Raw genomic sequence first — 22,055 nt, forward strand, 5'->3', positions numbered from 1 at the left:
GAATGAAAAAAATCAAGTCTATGACTGGTTTTTCAGAACACTTTAAATGATCATAAAAATATTATGTATGCCTAGAGGCAATTTTTTAAAATACAGAAAAGCAAAATAAAGAAATGATCTCTCCTCTTACCACTCAGAAAGAAAAACAATCATTAAGACTTGGTAAAAATGTTGTCAGTCTATTTTATGTGGAAGATGTGTATTAGATAGTAATGCTAATCTAAAGCATATATATTTTTCCCCAAAATTGGATATATATATATTTCTTCTCAAAACTGGATTTATATTATAAATAGAGTTTGTAACCTGCTTTTTTTCACTCAACATTCTTAAGTATTTTAATTACAATGTCACAGTGTTTTAAATTTATCATCACTATCAATAATGGTTTCAGGCGCCAATATGCATATTACATAAAGGTTTAAAAAAAAAAAAAAAAAAAACCTTGATATAGGATCAAGCAATTTCCCAACACATGACATGTATACCCAATCCTAGTTTTGCAATATCCACTGGGGGATCATTAATCCTCTGGAAAAAGAAGACAAGTTACATAATCTCTGTAAATTTCAGTTTCCTTACCTGCAAAATGCCATCACATTGTTGCAGGCTGCGTTTCCCACATAACTCAGTCCTGGAATTAGTTACATAAGCAAAAATATCCGTTAAAAGGGGGAGTCCTAAAGTGATACAAACATACCTTACATATTTTCAGTAACTTAAAATATACAAATGAACATTCATCAAGCTTATGAAATAGTGCAAAGCCTTTTTTTCCTGCATAAACCACACCCATAATGTATCTATAATTTCCAGTTGTACTTTCTTTAACAAGAAACAGAACATGCAGACACTTGTAAAACAGTCTAAGGGCAAAATCCTTCTAGATTTTCCTCCACACTAAATTGAACTGCAACTTGTTTAGTGAATTCCTTAAGACTTTCTAAACATGCAACTTAAGTTTTCATAAAAACAATATCTTTCTTTCCCACCTATATATGACCACTTTACATAATATTTAATCAATTTACATAATTTCAACAACAAACGCATCTGGAAAACGGGCTTGGGAACAAGCTCCATTGATCCTTCCGAGCTGAAGCCCTCCACTGAAAGCAGCTGAAGGACTCAGTGCACTGAAAGAATAATCCACTGGCCTCGAGCATCCAGTGTGTTGTGAAGACCAGCCGACATGTGGTAGAGGGAATATTGGAAACACAGTGCAAGAGTAAGTAGAAAGGACTTAATTGTCTATAAGACACAGGATTAACAGAGCAGACACGGACAATCAGTAGATGAAGTGTCGACAATGTAAATAAATAAGAACAGTATGGTAAATGCAGTCAAAATCCCTGAGAGCAAGAGTTGTTGCTGATTCCTCTTAGAGATAATGGGCACTGAAAAGACTGCGGAGGAATAGAAGTTAGAGGAGTCCTAGGACCAGGGTTGTAAATAAGGAATGTCCTCAAAGAAACATTGCTGAAGGTTTCGTGTGAAGTGCCTATGAGGTAACAGAAGAAAGAATGAGAAAAGAAAAGTTTCCTTACATGACAATTTGGAGCAAATAATTGGGTCACAGACCATATGTGGGTCATGTCAAGTTGGTTCAGCCTTCTTAGGATCACGGTTCCCTTTGATAACCTGTGATAAAGCTACAGACCTCAAAATAGTTTTGTAGTGCTTAATAAAACTACAAGCACTTATCATGTGACCCAGCAATTGCACTGACTGTTGGGCACTTATCCCAAAGAAATAAAGACTTGGGGGTGCCTGGGCGGCTCAGTCGGTTAAGCGTCTGCCTTCGGCTCAGGTCATGATCTCAGGGTCCTGGGATCGAGCCCCGTGTCAGGCTCCCTGCTCAGCGGGGAGGCTGCTTTTCCCTCTGCCTCTGCCCCCCGCTCTCTCTCTCACTGACTCTCTCTAATAAATAAATAAAATCTTTTAAAAAATGAAGACTTTTCCACACAAAAACCTGTACACTAGTGTCCATAGCAGTTTTATTCACAATAGCCAAAAACCATGAACAACTTAAATGGTTTTCAGTGGGCACATGGAGAAACCCACTGTGGCACCAACCTCCTGTACCACAAACTGCTTAGCAATAAATGGAAGTGAACCACAGATAAACTCAACAACTTGGATAAATCTCCAGGGACTTATGCTGAGTGAAAAAAAAAAAAAAAAAGCAAATTTCAAAAGACTACAAATTGTATGACTCCCTTTATATAACATTCTTGAAATAACAAAATTATAGAGCTAAACAACAGATAAGTGGTTGCCAGGGATTAGGGATAGCAGACAGAGAGGTGGATGCGGCTATCAAAGGAGTAGCAGGAGAGGTCCTTATGATTGCAGACAGTTCCGTACCTTGATTGTGGTCATGCATAGTACATAAGACAACTGCAAAGAACCACACACACAGGGACAGGTAAAACTGGAAAAATGTTAATAAATTCTGTAGACCTCAACGTCAGCTTCCCGGTTTTGATACTGTACTATAGTTATGCGATATATTACCATTGGTCCTGAAACGCCGGACCTCTCTATACATGTTCTTCAACTTCATGTGAATTTGTAATTATATCAAAATAAAGGTTTTCAAAATGGCTGGTCTATATGTACTTGTATGGAAATATAACTTTGTATTATTAAAGTCAGTCGTCAAATAGAACCATGGTATGATCCTCTTATGAGATTAAGGGATTGAAGATGTAAAGAGAGAAAAGTGAAGAAAAAACAAATTCTAACTTATTATTTGATATGCTTCTGTGCTGGTTGAATTTTTTTACTTGATATTCTGTACAGTTTGAATTTTTCACAGTATGAACATATTACTTTATCATTTAAAAGGCAAAGAAGAATAATATAAATTATTCTTTTAAATCTATGGACCTCTTCCCCCAAAAAATTCATATACAATTATGTACACAATTTTAGCAATCTCCTAGACCCTGAAGTCCATCCATGGATCTCCTAAAGGGTATGTGTGCCCCTGACTAAGCACCCCTGCTTTAAAAAAACTGATGCCTTCAGACGTGGAGAGAAGTAGGATCAAGGGACCTATTAAATATATTCTGTAATCACCCTGGGCTCCATTTGCTATAACACCCAGCCACCCTCAAGTGGGAAATAAAGATTCATTTCTTTGTTTCTTTGGAAGTGACTACATGTGGAACTCTGTATTGCAACTTTAGGAACCACACCAAGGGTGATCATAACAAACATGAAGGAATAAATTAACATATAAATAACTTATTACTAAGAGTACTTAGAACAACATGAGGAAATAGAATGGTTCTTTGAGCATTTGTTTACCAGCCATATTCCAGGCAATATGCTAGACACTGGAAATAAGGCAGTGAGAAAAACAGGCTTGTTTTCCACCTAGAAACCACCGGGTGCCTAGAGGCATGGGAATGTTCTTGGCCTGCTTAATGCAAGACATCCCATCCTGTTGAAAATCTTCAATATATAAACAACATGTATAGGAGCGCCTGGGTGGCTCAGATGGTTAAGCGTCTGCCTTCGGCTCAGGTCATGATCCCAGGGTCCTGGGATCAAGCCCCGAATTGCGCTCCTTGCTCAGCGGGGAGCCTGCTTCTCCCTCTCCCTCTGCCTCTCCCCCTGCTCATGCTCAATCTCTGTCTCTGTGTCTCAAATGAATAAATAAAATCTTTAAAAAAAAAAATACGTATAATTGATACATAAGGATTATGGAACCAGAGTGGAAATGTTTTATATCAGCCCCTAAAAGAAATATAACACATAAATATATAAAGAAATATCTGATAGATAGGTAGGTAGATAGATAGATAGATATCCACTATCAAATAGCTTTGCTCATCCAGAACCCTTTCAGACAACCACTGGTTTAATTTTTGACTCAAACATGGTAGAAAAGGCTAAATGATTCAATAAACTAGACAAATAATCTCTTGTTAAAAAAAAAAAAGGAAAGCTTGGTAGAGAACTGCAACAGTACATTAACAGGAATAGGACTAGCAGGAACACACATGAAATGTTAAAAATTTTGAAGTTGAGAAGCGCATGGTATAGAATACATGTGGCTAATAACACAGCCTGCAGCCAGACCACCTGGGTTGGAATCCCAAATCTGTCACTTACCAGCTCTATGACCAAGAGAGTTACTCCCTCTCTGTGCCTCAGCTTCTTCATCTGTAGAATGGACACATGAAAGAGCTGAAGGCTGAATGAATTCGAGTTCGAAAAATGTATTTGTCAAATAAACTTTGTAACAAACATTTATTGGACTGAAGCCAAATGCTACGGGTATTCTGAGGAAAATATTCCTGGGAAAGGAGCACCAGGTGGTTCTACAGAGAGACGCTCTTCCCGACAGAATCCAGGCAAGGACAAGGCAGGAAAGTGAGAGCAGGTTTGGAAAAAGCAGTCCAGGAGAAGTACGACAAGAAGACAGAGACTGGGGGCACCAGGCTGGCTCAGTCGGCGGAGCATGTGACTCTTGATCCCGGGGTCATGAGTTCGAGCCCCACTTTGGGTGTAGAGATTACTTAAAAATAAAATCTTTTTTAAAAAGAAGAAGAAGACAGATTGGCCTAAAGGGGCAGATTAGAGGCTCAGCAAAAAGAGACCTTGCCTGCCAACAAAGGATTTGGGTTTTGCTTGGTAAGTAATGCTAAACCCCTGAAGGATTTTAAACAAAGAAGAAACCTGATCAGTGCTATGCTTTAGGAAAATCAACTTGTCCCGCGGTTGATGAGTACATGGGAAAACCAGGTACAAAACCATTGTATTACAAATGGTTGTACACCAGGAGAAGTGTAAGCGAGGCCAAAGCAGAATGACGACAGTGAAGATGAGTAAGAAACAGAACGGATAATAGCTGACTAAAGAGACAGAGAGATTGGAAAAATGGCTGGGCCAGCAAAAGAAATCGAAAACTATGAAAATGGAACTGAGAAATTACTATGTGCCAGACATGCTAGCAATTTCCCGTAAGTTTTCACAAGTAATATGCCAAACGACCAAATGAAAGTGGCCTTTTCTTTACCCATAAGAAACTGAGGCTCAGAAAAGTTATTTGCCTAGAATCATGAGGCCAGTGAGAAGCAGAATCAAGATCTGAACCCAAAGCTTCCGGATCCCAGACCAGATTCCATGCTCTCTCCAGGAATCCATGCTAGTGCTGGGGTTGGGTGGGGGGGGGGGATTCCAACTCTGTTTTTGGACACACTCTTGGACCTCTAGATGAATTTTTTCAACGGCCAGCTAGAAAGGCATGAGGAAGTCTGGGGGGTGGGGAGACAGGAGGGTTGGAGAATGGAATTCAGAAGCTTCACGGAGGTTCTGTAAGGATTAGTGAAGTTGCTGAAGTGAATAATCAATAACAGATCATTTATAATTATTAACTTGCATGTTCGTGTGCTGGGATGTAATCATGTTTGTCTGAAGAGCCAACACAGCAGTTTTAAAGGGATCCGCAAACAGAAGAAAGCTGCTGTTCTCTTCAGTAAGCAATATTTTAGTGGCAAAACACCCTGTGAATGGTTTGTGAGTACAAAGCAGCAAGCATGTGAATAGCTTTTTACAATGTCACGTTCTCTCCTTCCACTTGGGAAGGAAGCACAATGCTACCATAAGCAGATACTAACAGCACAGATGCTGGCGCTGATGTGAGCATAAACGCTGTCCCGCACCAAAAAAAAAAAAAAAAAAAATTCCCAAAGTACCATGCCTGCATAAATCTTATATTTTTATGAATCACTGCCATTATGGCAACCGCACACTGAAAATTTGTCTTAGGATGTGAATGGATCTTTCTTGATAGTTTAGCTTATCTCAGAGTCCTCATAATTTATACTTGTCCATGTATCATCTCCAAACAGGGCTTTGCTTCCTAGGTTGCTGAGTGGCAGCCTGCCCCCCCACACGGCTGAAGTTCGAAAATAGAGTTTAATTGTAATCCAGAGGAGTGAAATCTTTCTGATGCCTCTTTTGCTGTGTTGTAAACACCCGACCACAGATTCAACATTAATTTTTCCATTTCTTAACAACAGTAGTTTTCCAGAGCCAACAAATATATTCTACCATACAATTTTATGCTTTGTAAAAGGTGACCTATACTTTCTTTTCAAATGCAGTTTCTTTAATGAAAATATTGTAATGTCAGTCCATGCAAAGCAAATGCATATTAATATGCGTTTACATCTGTCTCATATTAATATTCATGCCTGAATCCACATCCCTACACAAAGCCAATTTTCTGACCATCTGTGTGATGGCTGGTGGATGCAATGAATAAATTTTATTTGTGAGGGGAGTGATAAATCATGTATCTTCAGTTTTTCACCCACAATCTTTCCTCTTAGGTGCAAAAATGTTTTCATCGTGGTTTGGAATATTTAAGTCAATGAAACGGATTAACCCCTTAATAGTCCTACAGTTACTGACAATTTTACAAAGGCCATGAAAATGCAATCTCAACACCTCTAACCAAAAATAAGAAGGGACTATGGATTTACTCGTTTGGATTTGACATCTCTGGTTCCTATGTGAGTTCCAGTGTTTTATAATAATTTTCTGTGTTGTTTAAAATGCACTGTAGCCGTTTTTGAAAAGTGTCACAGACGAAGGAAAGTCCTTTGAAATAAGAGTATATTCTTGAAAGAGTCCTCACAACCATCAGGTATCTTACAAGTCATATGAAGCGTAACCATACACAATGGAAAGATTTCAAACAGAGAAAGTTTATCAGTATTTAGATAATGATCTCGGTACTTTCCATTTTACCCAAGTGAAATACCAAGATTTTAGCAGTAACAACTTGTTTGTAAATTCAGTGATCTTTTGGGGAATATTGCATCCAAATCTTAGAAACAATTACCTATCAGGATCTGAGACATATGCAATTAATTAACCTGGCAAACATAGTCCAAAAGAAAGGATTCAATTGAAAAACAATCATATCATGGTAGAGAGAGCCTGAAAAATATTGCACACTGAAAAAAGAAGTATGATCTGGTGGACTGGATAATGAAAACTGTGTCAGGTGGCTTAAGATGGTTTTCTTGCCTCTTCCTGGAATGCTTTCTATGAATTCTAGATGATTGGGCTACTAGATTGAATCCAAACCCAAAGTTTCCATTCAATTTAGTTTACCTTCTCTGAGTTAGACAGGCTTTCCTAAGGTCCCTAAGAATGTCACAAATAGCACAAACCATAACTTCCAGGTCAAAGCAGAAATAAATTGGAACTTAGTGTTCTCACTTACAGGCTGCCAAAAGTTTCTACAGCTGGAGCAACACTGAACAGAGTGACAAGGTGAAACAGGAACCCTCAAAGCTATCAATCTACTGTACATACAGCCCCAGTTAGCACATGGATATTCAAACCACAAATAGAGCCAGTTCAGAGAAATTCTGTCCCAAATAATCAAGTTACTGACTGAGCACCTGCTCCCTGTAAGGCATCATGCTAAGAAGGAGCCTAAGACGCCATGCTGCCCACAGAAAGCTTACCAGCTAGCTGGTAATGGAGACAGATTCTCCCACAAGAAGATTCTCAACCACTGAGTTGGCGTGTGATAAATATGAACTGAGTACGGGCGCCTGGGTGGCTCAGTCGGTTAAGCGTCTGCCTTCAGCTCGGGTCATGGTCCCATAGTCCTAGGATCGAGTCCCGCACTGGGCTCCCTGCTCACGGGAAGCCTGCTTCTCCCTCTCCCTCCCCCTGCTCGTGCTCTCTCTCTCACTCATTCTCTCTCTCAAATAAAAAAAATCTTAAAAAAATATATGAACCAAGTATGGCAAAAGGAATTTTTAAAACAGTGAGATTTCCACAAGCCCAGGAAATCAAGGAACCTCACCAAGAGGAATTTAAAATCAGTCTCAAAGGCTGTAAGATTCAGATGGTCAGAGAAAAGGCGAAGTCATAGCAGATGGGAGAAGCTTCACAAAGGCCCACAGCAGGAAGTATTTTGTTGTAAGGAAGCAGGAGTAATGGGTGAAACTGTGAGGAGCCTGCACTGGTTACAGCTTGAGAATTAATGTTCAAAACTATGGGAGTGAAGGGAAATGGTTTTGAGTGGTACACATATAGGCATCAAATAACACTGAATTAGAAAGTCAGGAAAATAATCTCCTACTAACTCTGTTAATTCTCCTAATTGCCTCAAGAAGACAATCTCGGTTTGGTGCCTATATATCTTTCACACCACTCCCTGAATCTCTCGTTTTCACAAAGAGAGCCAGCCTCAGGCCCAAAGTCTACAGACTGGAATTTAACAACATTGTTTGCTTTCACGATGTTGGTTTTCAGTGTTACTTTATTTGATACCAAGTAGGATTTTACTGGTCTTCCATTTGCAGTGGTAATATAACATTTCCTTGGGCGCCTGGGTGGCTCAGTCGTTAGGCGTCTGCCTTTGGCTCGGGTCATGGTCCCAGGGTCCTGGGATCGAGTCCCACATCGGGCTCCCTGCTGGGCGGGAAGCCTGCTTCTCCCTCTCCCACTCCCCCTGCTTCTGTTCCCTCTCTTGCTGTGTCTCTGTCAAATAAATAAAATCTTTAAAAAATAATAATATATATATATATATATTATTATTATTTAGTATATTCCTTTTAGGGAAAATTTATTTAAGATTTCTTAAATTAGTTGCTTTTTAAAGATAAAAAGTAGAATTAGTGAATGTGATGAACAAATGATGGAAGTTTGGAGAGGACTAATATGGCATACTAACTGGCAAGATGGAAAGACGATTTGGACTCAGGCTGGAAACGCCTCAATATAGAAGGTCACTGGATTCAATTACGGCCTTTGATTTCAGTTCCACTTGGTAATTCTCAGTATCTCTGCTTCCCTTATATACATGCGTTGCTGAGGTCATGTTTGTAAAATTTCTTTTGGGCCTAGAATTTTTCAAAAACAAATCTAAACGTTTTCATATAAATGAGAAAGGAACATTATCTAAATGAGAGATGGAGAAAAACATAATAGGTCACCAAGCCCTACCCCTCACTGATTTAACATAAGAGATAAAAACATAAAATACTTCACCAGCCGCAAAAGGATATTGCTTTCATTAGATCGCTCAGGATTTCACACCATATACTTAAGTATGATTTAGCATAATATTGATACTTGTTTATATTTGCCACCTACCTATTTCACAGTGATGTTATAAGGATTAGTGATATAATATTTCTTAAGCCTTTTTGGCTCTTAAAAGAAAATATGCACTATAAAATCAAGGTAATAGTAATAATAGTCATCATCATAATAGCAATAACTGCTCATGCATTTTCAAACGTGGGCTCTGTGTTGATGGAAAGGGAAATTAGGCTGTAAGCTAAAAATGCATGCCTATCAGCTGGTTGGAACACAAAGACTTAGGATGCGATAATAGTGATGCTAACTACAATTTATCAAGGTCTGGAGTAGGGTGTGAGATTCCACATTTTAGCCACCCTGCGTTGCTGATGCTGCTGGTCTGAGGCCACACTGAGTAGTAAGGCCTTAAACCACACCACTCTTTCAGGGTCAGATCTGAAATCTATGCCACTGACTGTCAGCGGATTTAAGGAAGCACGTCTAAACACATCTTAGCAAATCTGTCACCCATGCTGAGGTGGCCCCCATGTTTGACCCATTTTGTGCCTGGTAGTCTATCTCCATTGTCCAGTTCACCACCTACATGAAAACTCTGTCTCTCATTGTCTTCCTCTCATTCCCAAGTCAGACATGAACTCTTTAAGAGCAGAAAAATGATTACAAGGTTTGAACAAAGACTTATGTTCAAAAATGTTGATTTCAGAACTCTTTGGAACATCAGAAAGTAGGAAAATCCTGTTTTATATTATATATTTGATAATGTGGGAGATGTTCATGATATGGCATCAAGTTAAAAAGCAGGATACAAAACTATGTGCAGTATCGTTTAAATTTAAATATAGGTAGAGAGAAATATAGAAAGTAGCATGTGTAATTAATAAATTATCATCTTGTCTTTTTTTTCTTTTGCTTAATCATTAGCAAGAGGATAGAAATGTGATCTCCCCCTCTCCTCTCACAGAAGAATAGCAAGGTCTGTGAGGTTGGACACTCGTTTGCTCCAAAAAGGAGTTAACATCCATGGTATTCCAGTCGCATAGCAAGAGTGAGCAAGGTGGACCTTTGTGGAAGGGGATGACTAAAGGATGTTAGAGACTGAGGGGGAGAGAGATTTTTTAAGACTGGGATGGGAGGAGTCAAGCCCTGGGTTTCTGCTCCCTGGCTTTCTTCAATGTGCCCTACAGGAAGGCATGGGTCCTGGAGATCTGGGGTCTCAACAGTCCCTTGTGAGCCCTGACACTCAGGAGCCTCCACCACTGAATGGTCTATGAGGGCTGAGACCACAACGGACTGAAGACCAGAAGCCCTCCCAAATTTCCCAGACTGTACAAGCCCTTGGGGTCTGTTACAACCTCAAGGGAGTCGTTAACTAGCCCAAGACCAGGTAAATTAGGGACTAAGTCTTTTTTTAATGGGATGAGAAAAAATAAATTTTAATGTGATTTTTTTCTTGCATTAAAATATAGGAAAGTACATATTGACATATACATGTACATGTACCTATGCATATAAGTGAAACACTGGAAGGAAATACTCCAAACGTTAATGGTAGTTAACATTTGGTTGGTTTATGGGAGATTTTTTTTTTCTTCTTTACACATTTCCATATTTTTCAAAAATTCTGAAAAACACCTAAGTTGTTTTTAGAATTAGGAAAATAAAATACAAAAAAAAAAGGTCATTTTTTAAAATCATGGCACATATTTTATTCACCTTTTTTATATGCAGCACGTAACACAGTGCTGGTATACACAGCAGACACTCAAATAAATGATAACTAAATTAAATAAAATAAGCAAAGCCCATGCCATAATGGTAAGTTAATACAATCACCCTGGTGTACAAGAAACAGTCCATGCACTTATGAAAGACAGTTATTCTGAGATAGCTATTCTGAAAATATCATTTTATATAAGACTATCAAAAAATTATCATGAGAGAAGTATCATATAAGCATTAAACAAAGGCAATCTGGGCTCAGGGACAGTGTCCTTGATTTGGAGACAGAGGCTTTTTTTAGGTCCCCATGTTACCCACAAAGTATATCCCTTTGGTAAATCTCTGACCTTTCCAAGTTCCAATACCTCATCTGTAAATACAAGTTCTACCAACTTGAACATGGCATTAAGATCAAATGAAAGGTAGAATGTGAAAGCAATTTTGAAACTATGATGTACTATACCAGACATAATTTTTATTATTAGAACATGTATTTGACAGAATGAAAAAGAAAGACTAAGAATATAGCTAATTCTTTTAAACCATTTATCAAGTAAAAAAACAAAAATAAAACTAGACATCTGTATCACGCTCCTGCCTCTGTCCAGTCAGTGATCTACGTCATTCTTAACAGAATCACAAACTAATGTGACAAAAACAAAGTTAGACAGAGGAAATGAATGCTGGTTAGGGACTTCCTGTACTTTACCATGGGGTTCACTCACATATTCATTCTTTCAACAACATTTATTGTATCAAACACTTTCCTAGGGGCTGGAAATTCAAAAGTGAGCCGGGTAAGTGTCTCTGCCTTAGTGCAACTTTCATGCTAGTGGGCAAGAGATCACCAATCAACAAGTAAACAGATAAAGAATCCAAGATTGGGGCAAGTGCTATGAAGTAAATAAGCAGGATTGTGGTCACCAGCTTCCAAGAGGGCCCCCACTGACCCCTCCTCTTGATATTGACACCTTGTGTAGTCCCCTCTCGCATTTGACAGAGTTGGTCTGACTGACCAATGGAACACAAAAGAAGTAATCATATGTCACTTTCAAGACTGGGGTATAATAGACAGCGTGGCTTCTGTTTGCTCACCTTCTCATGCTCTCACCGGGGGGAGAAGCCAACTGCCATATATTGAGGACACTCAGAAAGCCTACAGCAAGTCCCATGTAGCAAAGAGCCAGCAAGGAACTGAAGGCTGACAAAAATAGTGTGAATAGTCTTAGAAGTGGATCTTCCAGCCCTTCAGATGACTGCAGCCCCAGTCAACAAGTTGACTGCAACTTCATGAAAGATCCTGAGCCAGACTGTTACAGAACCTGACTGGATCGCCCAACAGAGGAACCAAGGGGCACCCGAAGATCTTGGAGGATAGGAGGTTTATTCAACGCCAGCGGGCTCAGAAGAGAGTGGTCTCCAAAGGTCTGAGCCCCGAGCACAAACAAAGGGGACAATTTATACACTTCTACTTCTGCATACTTGGCACTTTTGGTGTGCGCGCGAAGCAGGGCAGGGAAAAGAACCCGGATTGGTGCACATGGGAAGCAGACCAGGGAGAAGAACCTGGAAGAGCCCTGGGGCAAGGACTGGGACTCTCTCGCTGGCTCGGTCAGCCATCTTAGGACACAGATTTTCCCCATTATTCCCCCACTTTGATGCCCCTTTAAACACCTAGTTTAGAGGGCATCATTTTCATCTTCTATGGGGCCATAGTGAGTAAGGAGTAACTGGAGTCTGATTTTAGCAATTTGAGTAGTGATAAACCTAGTAAGGGCATTAAGAATACAAGGACCCAATGCCACTATGAGGAGAAGCAATAGGAGGGGGCCAACGAGGGGGGCGAACCAAGGGAACCACTGTGAGAGGGCATCCCACCAAGTTGTCCGCTGGAGTGTTTTCCACCAACGATGCACTCGTTCCTGTAATTGGGTCAGAGTTTCTTGGACCACCCCCAACTCATTAGCATAGAAACAACATTCCTCCTGTAAGAAGAGGCAGAGCCCCCCTGCGCAGTCGTAAGTCAAGCCCGCGCCTGTTCTGGAGGACCACTGAGGCCAGTGAATCCAGTTGGCGCTGCAGGGCCAGGGCCAACTGAGTGAGGGCGGAAAAGTCCATCATGAGTTGCTGAGTTAACCCCTGGTACTGAACCTGAGACATCTTGACGCCAGTGGCGCCGAGGGCAACACCTGATGCAGCCAGCAGGCTCGCAATAAGAGGGATGGCCGTGGGGGAGCGTCAAGGGCGGATAGGAGGTCTCCATATGAGTGGGGCATTGCTCCCGGGGAGGACTGAAAGATCGGGTAAGAAACTGAAAAGCGTGCATGATTGATTGTGTGGGGTGATGCAGATGTATACACCTTGATCACAAGCCAGAAAAGTGTTGTTAGGCGCACAGACCCAACTGTGGCCCATGATGGGAGAGGAAGAGTTGCCATACAGCAGTACTGGAGCCAGAAAGGGATAATCTGAGGTCCCTGGTGTCGAGATGGGAGGTGACACAGTAGATTGGTTGAGGATGACACCTAGGTATAGGACGGGACCGGGCTTTATACAGATCCAGCAGTCAGACGCTAGGGGTGGATTTGAGTGGTTAAGCGCTTGGTGGGAGGCGTTAATCATACCTAACAATTGTGCTATAGATGCTTGCACTGTGTGTATGGGGGACCCAGGGATGCGCCAGGGTGAGTTATTTTCTGTCTGACTCTGGGGGTTGACTGTAAGGCTTGGAGTGAACAGGGACTTAATAATAAATTTGGCCATGGGGTCAGTTCCCATAGGGTGATATTGGCCCAACAGGAGAATGATTCCTGTAGCCCATGATGTGGCATTGGGTTCTAAGACTGAGAGGGTGAGCAGTATACAGTGATTGTTAGAGCAAGAGGATGGGGTGGTGTTGCGTGACAGGGAAATCCGATGTCACTGCGCTGTTTGAGGTGCCACCCCCTGGTGGACCATCGCTCCATTCCCCGCCAAGTCGCCACCCATGACTCACATCCCCAGGCTTGCAAGCAGAACTGAGGGCAGGTGTTTGGCTGTTGAGGCGTAGGGCCCCCACAGATGTAGATATCTACCAGCCAGTAACCTAAGGGCCATGGCAGGAACACCGTCTATGAGGTTCCCAGGAGATATCAAGAAGCTGGCATCCATCAGAATGGAGGTTAACCTTTGGTGTGTGCCCATCCCAGGTGGAAGAAGTCAGTGGCGGCACTGGTGCGGGATTGAGGGGGATAAGCTGGAAAGTCCATGTAATGGTGATATGACAGTTTGCCCCCCTTGCTGGGCCGGGCAAGCTAGAGGCAGTGTGGAGGAACAGCATACCAGGCAGCAGAAGACCAGGACTGACCGGGGCCAGGAAAACCATGGTGAAATGCGCTTAGGAGTAGACAGCAAAGGGCCAGTAAAAGTGGGGCCTACAACATTAGTTAGAGGGAGCCATCATGGCTAACTTGACAGCAAATGAAACCTGTGGACAAGTAAGTGCAGTAATACACCCTAGGGACACCCAATAAGCAATGACAATAGTAAGCCTCTGGGGGAAAGTCCAGTCAGGAGGGGTAACAGTGTAGAGTCCGACTCCCAAGATGAGGGAAACCACGCCGATGAGAGCCAGGGACCAAGGTGAGCAGGTGTCCATCGGTCGGTGGGGTCTCGTCGAAGGTGAAGCTGGAGCGGGTTCGTGAAGTCTAGCTGGACTCTCCACTGGCACGGCTCCTCGTCCCAATGATGAGCTTTCTTCACTCTGGAGTGGTGGACCCACGGGGTCCTTGACACCTTGAGGGCAGTAGGGGGGTTAGAACAACAGTGTGGGGCCCTGTTACTGCGGTTTGAGGGGGTCTTTCTTCCAATCTTTGACCCAAACTGAGTCCCCTGTCTGGAAGGAGTGAGTGTACCTGAGGCCCTAAGGAGACTGGGGCCCTCTCGATGGTGTACTTTTGTAATTTGTTTAGGGTGGCCCCCAGGGCCTGAAGCTGCTCCTTTATCCCTTTATCTCCAACCTGATACAAGTTTCCTGGAAGAATTCCCAAGCACGGGGGAAGCCGTCCATATATTAATTCTAATGGGGAGAAACTTGATGTCCCAGGCATGCACCGAGCACGCAGGAGAGCTAGGGGTAGCTGATCTGGCCATGGCAGGTTAGTCTCCTGACAAAACTTTGCTAAGGTTCCCTTGAGGGTGCAATTCATTCACTCTACTTTCCCTGAACTTTGGGGCTGGTAAGCAGTGTGGAGTCTCCAAGTGACGATAAGAGGTTTGGTCAAGACCTGTACAATGTCTGCCACAAATGCGGGTCCATTGTCACTATGGATTGTTAATGGCAGGCCGAACTGGGGCATGATCTCCAGCAAGAGGACTTTAGCTACTTCCCGGCTTTGCTCCGTCCTGGTCGGGAAGGCTTCGACCCACCCAGAGTATGTGCATACTATCACTAGGAGATATCTGAAGCCCCTGCTCGGCTGCACATCTGTGAAGTCTACCCCTAGATCTTCGAAGGGGGTTGCTCCCATCCTCGGGACACCTGGCAGGGATCCTGGTGCAGACCGAGCATTATTTTTAGCACGTTATGCGTCGTTCACTCGTTGCTCGGTACAGTGCTGGCAGCTGACTGATGTCGTAGTGCTTCTTGAGAAGGGCTTCTAATGCAGTTTTTCCCAGATGAGTGAGTCGGTGGTGTTCCTTGACTAGATGCCCTCCGGTTGCTGTTGGAATAAAGATGTGCCCGTCGGCATCATCCACCATCCCTCTTCAGTCAGGGTGGCCCCCTCAGCCATGGCCCATTCCTTTTCCTTTTCAATGTAACTAGGTGGAGAGAGTTCTTCTGGGGGTGTTAGGGCCATGGTAAGGGAAGGGGCTCTGTCCATGTCCTCACTGGCTGCGGTCTTCACTGCCTCAATTGCCAACGATTTCCCCACACTATGGGGTCATCTCCTTTCTGGTGTCCCTTACAGTGCAGGATTGCTACTTCCTTTGGAAGCCACACGGCTTCAAGGAGTCCCGGTATCTCCTCCTTGTTCTTGATAGCCTTTCCTGCGGCGGTTAGGAGGCCCCTTTCCTTGTAGATGGCTCCCTGCATATGTACAGTAGCGAAGGCATACCAAGAGTCAGTATAGATGTTGACTCGCTTGCCTTCCCCGAGGGTGAGGACTCAGACTAAAGCATATAACTCAGCCCATTGTGCTAACCATCCAGCTGGTAATGCCTTAGCTTCTAGGACTTCAGTGGTTGCGGTTACTGCATAACCCGCTCTTCAGGCACCCTCTTGTAGGTAACTGCTGCCATCACTGAACAGCGTGAGCTCTGGATTCTTTAGGGCTTGATCCCGCAGATCTGGACGGCTCACGTAGACTTCATCAGTCACCTTGGAGCAGTCATGGTCTGGTTCCCCCCTCTTCCGTGGGGAGAAAGGTTACTGGATTTAATGTCCTTACTGTTTTGAGGGTGACCCGTGGGTTTTTGCAGAGGAGCCCTTGGTATTGTGCTCGCCGAGAGTTGGGAAGGAAGTGGTGTCCCTGTGCGTTCATGAGGGACACAACTGCATGAGGGACCCTGATGTTAAGTCCTTGCCCCAGAGTAAGTTTGTCCGCCTCCTCGATGAGTAAGACCGTGGCTGCCAGTGCCCTGAGGCACGGTGGCCATCCCGCTGCCACAGGGTCCAGCTTCTTTGACAGGTAAGCAACTGGATGTTGCCAGGGTCCAACAGTCTGGGTGAGTACCCCGAGCACTATTTTTTCCTTTTCATGCACAAAGAGATTGAAGGGTTTCTCTACAACTGGTAGGCCCAGGGCTGAAGCCTGCCCCAGGGCGGTCTTTATCTCTGTGAAAGCAGCTTCTGCTTCCTCAGTCCAGGCAGAGGGTTCTCAATCTGGTCCCCCTAAGAGATCATAAAGGGGTCTTGCTATTGCCGAGAACCCAGGGATCCAGATGCGGCAGAATCCTGCAGCCTCCAGGAATTCTCATAGGCCCCTTTTTGTCTGGGGCTGTGGCAGGGAGATGATGACCCTTTTCCTCTCCAGCCCTAGTTCTCTTTTCCCTTGGGTGAGGAGGAAACCAAGGTATGGGGCAAAGGCATCCATCTTCTGCTTTCGCTGGACAATGGAACAGTACCCCTTGGAGACAAGTCTGAATGTTATTTGTGTACCCACTAGTATTAAAACATGTTTCTAGACATTGTGTCCTTGGATTTAAAAATTATTACTCAAGAAAGTCTTTTCCTCTGAAATTCTCAACGTTGTGACTTACGTTCGGAAACTATTCCAATGCCACCATAGACTGTATGCCGTTCACCATGAAACTGCAGACAGGCCCACTGAGACTCTGTAGGCTTCTGGGGACCTTAAAGGGTGCCCGCCCATGGAGTCACAGAATCAGTCCGCTTGAGCAAGCCAGGTCGGACTGCACGTTCACTCGCACATTCACACTCCAGAAGTTATTACATTACCTCCCTGGGAATCCCTACCTGTGAGACCTCTAAGAGGTCTCTGAGAGGTGATCAGACTCCCCTTCCACCCCAATGGGGGTGGGTCTGTCTGGGTCCTGGAGCCCCAGGACTTACTGGAATCTGATGTCGGGACCAGGTCCTCACCTGCCAAGTCTCCTCAAGTTCGGCGGGAACAGCGGAGCAGGGCCAGCCCAAGGCGACCGGGACGGGAGACTGCCGAAAATTAGGCAGGGAGCGCCTTCTCCGTTAGGATCCCTTGTTCCGTCACCGCCCCACCATTGCCCCCAGACCGGTGGCAACAATGGGCCAGCGAGGTTGGGTTTCCCAGTCAGGGAACCAAATGTTACGGAACCTGGACTGGATCACCTGATGGAAGAACCAAGCGGCACCCAGAGATCTTGGAGGCTAGGAGGTTTATTTAACGCTGGTGGGCTCAGAGGAGAGTGGTCTCCAAAGGTCTGAACCCCGAGCACAAACAAAGGGGGCAATTTATACACTTACACTTCCGCATACTTGGCACTTTTGGCGCATGTGTGAGGCGGGACAGAGAAAAGAACCCGGATTGGTGCTTGAGGGAAGCAGAGCAGGGAGAAGAACACGGAAGAGCCCCAGGTCAAGGACTGGGACTCTCTCGCTGGCTCGGTCGGCCATCTTAGGACACGGATTTTTTCCATCAAGACCACCAGCTCCCAGATTCTTGACACACAGACAATGTAAGACAAATAGGCTTATTGTTTTAAGCTGTTGAATATGGGAGAAATTTGTTACACAGCAATAAATGACAATACAAGGATGCTGAAATAAACTGAGCAGCGGTTTGCAAAGACCAACTTGAAAAGATTATATTTGCTCTGAGACCTAAAGAACAAGAACGAGCTCTGCAAAAACAAACAAACAAGCAAAACCCAGCTAAGTTAAAGGACCAGCCAGCAGAAATGGGAAGGGGCTTGGAACATTTCAGAAGCAAACAAACTTTTCTCCCGGGTCTGAGTCTGTACACGGATTAGACAAGTCTCCATTCAGCCCCTCTATGTCCCCTATTGCTGGCAATTCCCATTTCCCATTGCCTTACCTACTGCATTTATGCTTTTTAGCGTTTCTTAGTAGAACTATCAGCATTTGGGGCAATTCTCCACAGTGTAGGACTACTCACATATTGCAAAATGTTTTGCAACGCAGGCCCCTCCGCTAAATTCTCACAGAATCTCCATTGATAATCTCATGTGACAACCCTAAATTTCCCCCTTCCTCACTTTTCACAATAGCCTCCAGAAGGGGGGTGTTGTCCCCAGTTTAAAACTACACAGTCCAACCTGAAGAAATACAGAGTGTAGTGACTAAGAACATTCCTGGGCACTAAAGGTTCTTAGATACGAAACTTAGCTCCATCACTTATCAGAAAACATCTCTTTCCACCTCATTTGTTCATGCGTTAAATAAGCTGTCCCGCCGGCGGCGGCGGCACCAGATTGTGGGGACACGGCCAAGATTAAGGCTTGAGACCTTGGCGGTAAGAAGGACGAGCTGCTTAAACAGCTGGAGGACCTGAAGGAGGACCTGTCCCAGCCGCGCGGCTTCCAAGCTCTCCGAGATCCCAGCTGTTCGCAAACCCGTGGCCCCTGGTCTCACCGTCATCAACCAGACACGAGAAATTCTACAAGGGTTAAGAGGCACAAGCCCCTGGATCCGCGGCCCCAGAAGCCCCGTGCCAGGCGCCGCCGGCTGAACAAGCACGCAGAGCACCTGCGGACCAAGCAGCGGGCGGAGCGGTCCGAGCCCGAGCACTGGCGTCAATAAAACACAAACAAGCTGGCCAAAAAGAAAAAAAAGAAAAAAGAAAACTGTCCAAAGATTAAATGAAGTGACGTATGTAAAACAGCACGAGCCTGACACATGGACGCTAGTATTAAATTATTTCTCGTCTTTGTCCAGCCAAAGCCCTCTCACTCTTTCTAATCAAACTGAAGCCTGATCTCTTCCAAGAAGCTATGGGGGCTCCACTCACCCTCTTCTTTGAATTTATAACGATGTGTTACCCTTCTTTGGGAGTAGATGGCACACGACGGTGATTGCTCTCTGTGGAAACTGCACAGGTAGCCAGGACAATTTCTTAAGCTGCATGGCAGTCTGCCTTTTCCTCTCCACCGCAGACCATGGTGATGGGAGGTCAGCTTACCTTTCTGCCCTTCTATACCATCCTTTTGAGGTTTTTTCCCCAAAAACGTTTGTTGTAGATTTGGACAGTCTCTACAGTACCCACCCCTTCCTTGTTGCCACAAAATAAAACACGGGGGCCTTTACAAGCCAAATGCCAGCTACCTAAATATCCCCATAAAACCTGCTGGCACTGAGGAGGCAAAGATGGTGGGACAGGCTTAGCATCAATTTAAAAACCATGAGAGACGATGGACTCTGAAAAACAAACTGAGGGTTCTAGAGGGGAGGGAGGTGGGAGGATGGGTTAGCCTGGTGATGGGTATTGAGGAGGGCACGTTCTGCATGGAGCACTGGGTGTTATGCACAAACAATGAATCATGGAACACTATATCTAAAACTAATGATGTAATGTATGGGGATTAACATAACAATAAAAAAATTTTTTTAATTAAAAAAAATTAAAAAAATGCTCAAGCATGAATTAACATCACCGCAGGATCTCAGGCCTCTCAAAAGAACTCTATTTCCTGAGTCTCCCTTTGCTTGGACTGCCTGCTTTCAGTGAGGTCTCTCGACCTCTATTGTCTGGCCTCTTTCACTCACACTCTGCTCTCCAGCCCATATCCATACCCATGTGAGATGCAGCTCTCTCATCCTCTTCCCTCGCCCCCAAGTGAGGGGTAAGGCAGAGTTCTGAGGGTGACAGGGAAATTCCGGTACAAGCAGCACAGCAAACAGCTGAATGCTTACTCTTACAGTTCCTGTTATTAACAGGCCACCAGCCCCAATCTCCTGAAATTTGTTTTCCTCACCCAAACATACTCATAATCACCATGGAGGGGGAAAAAATTAAAAAAAAAACAAAAAACAGAAAGTTTATAGGGTAAGAAATGTTCTAAATTTCTTAGCACAACTACTGGGTATTACCCCAAAGATACAAATGTAGGGATCCGAAGAGGTACGTGCACCCCGATGTTTATAGCAGCAATGTCCACAATAGCCAAACTGTGGGAAGAGCCAAGATGTCCATCGACAGATGAATGGATAAAGAAGATGTGGTATATATATACAATGGAATATTATGCAGCCATCAAAAGGAATGAGATCTTGCCATTTGCAACGATGTGGATGGAACTGGAGGGTGTTATGCTGAGCAAAATAAGTCAATCAGAGAAAGACATGTATCACATGACCTCACTGATATGAGGAATTCTTAATCTCAGGAAACAAACTGAGGGTTGCTGGAGTGGTGGGGGGTAGGAGGGATGGGGCGGCTGGGTGATAGACATTGGGGAGGGTATGTGCTATGGTGAGCGCTGTGAATTGTGTGAGATGGATGAATCACAGATCTGTACCTCTGAAACAAATAATACATTATATGTTAAAAAAAAAAAAGATAGCAGGAGGGGAAAAATGAAGGGCGGAAATCGGAGGGGGTGATGAACCATGAGAGATGATGGACTCTGAAAAGCAAACTGAGGGTTCTAGAGGAGAGGGGGGTGGGAGGATGGGTTAGCCTGGTGATGGGTATTAAAGAGGGCATGTTCTGCATGGAACACTGGGTGTTATACGCAAATAATGAATCATGGAACACTACATCAAAAACTAATGATGTAATGTATGGTGATTAACATAACATAATAATAAAAAAAAAAGTAAAAAAAAAAATTTCTTAGCACCGACCTTAGTCCTATCATTCAGACTCTCTCAAAAAGCATCAAAGCTGTGAATCAAAGATTTGCTTTCTTTTTCTTGCTGCTGTTGTTTCTCTACAGGATTGCCTCTTTCCACAACCACCTTCCTTACATTGGAGTGAACCCTTAATTTTTTTAAAGAGCCCTCCCCACCTTAAAGAGAAGATACAAATCAGAGATGTGAACTATTGTCTTTGTGCATGCCTACCTTCCTCCAGCATGTGGCTGACATTCCCAAGCACCTCCAAGGGTTCCCAAATTCTCACCCACCCTGACTCCTACAGCATAGCCTTCCTTTCCCTGCCGGTTTAGAAATCCTTTGGGGGATACGCTCAGAGATTTTACTTCTTTGTCCCTAGGCCCCCAATACCTAGTTCCAATCATACAAGAAGGCCTTAATGTCTTTATTGATGGATTGATTCTTGAAACCACACCCACTTATCAATCAGTTTTTGCTTTCTTCATAATTGACCTCATCCACATGTACTCATGGCAAAGGCACCATATGTTAGTTCTTGTGTTGGACTAAATAAAGAAAAGAAATTTGGAAAGAGCTTCACACATCATCTGGGTAATTATCCTGTATTTATAATAGAGCAGCTTAATGTCCCTGCATTAATAAATGACTCAAATGCTGCTACAAGGGCTGAGCGTGATTATCTGAGCTTATTACTTAACCCACTCAGTTAAAAAGAAAAAAATCTTGTGATCTGATGTGGCAGAATAGAACCTAAGTGTTCTTGAGCTCCAGCAAAGAACAAAGCTATTTATTGATATGGGGGCGGGACGTGGTCAGCTGGTGGATTCCAGACTCCACAGCCGCAAGAGCCCTACAGAGAGGGTGGTTTTGTGGTCTGCTTGGCTCCCTGCCTGGCTTCCTTGCTAACATTCAAACCTAAATCCACTTAAGCCTTTACTTTAAAACCTGGCGCTACTCCAGCCTTGGGCACCAAACT

At 43.7% G+C, this 22,055-nt stretch overlaps 1 long non-coding RNA gene across 1 annotated transcript in view; it reads right to left on the minus strand.

Annotated features, from left to right (window-relative positions):
* Positions 1–395: 395 nt before the first annotated feature.
* LOC116643079 overlaps positions 396–22,055 on the minus strand; it is a 64,130-nt gene continuing 42,470 nt past the window's right edge. Inside the window, exon 4 of the long non-coding RNA XR_004301480.1 lies at positions 396–634. This is a non-coding gene — a long non-coding RNA (uncharacterized LOC116643079). The remainder of the gene's footprint in view (positions 635–22,055) is intronic.

Source organism: Phoca vitulina, unplaced genomic scaffold (genome assembly GCF_004348235.1).
Source record: "Phoca vitulina isolate PV1807 unplaced genomic scaffold, GSC_HSeal_1.0 scaffold25, whole genome shotgun sequence".
NCBI classification, from domain to species: Eukaryota; Metazoa; Chordata; class Mammalia; order Carnivora; family Phocidae; genus Phoca; species Phoca vitulina.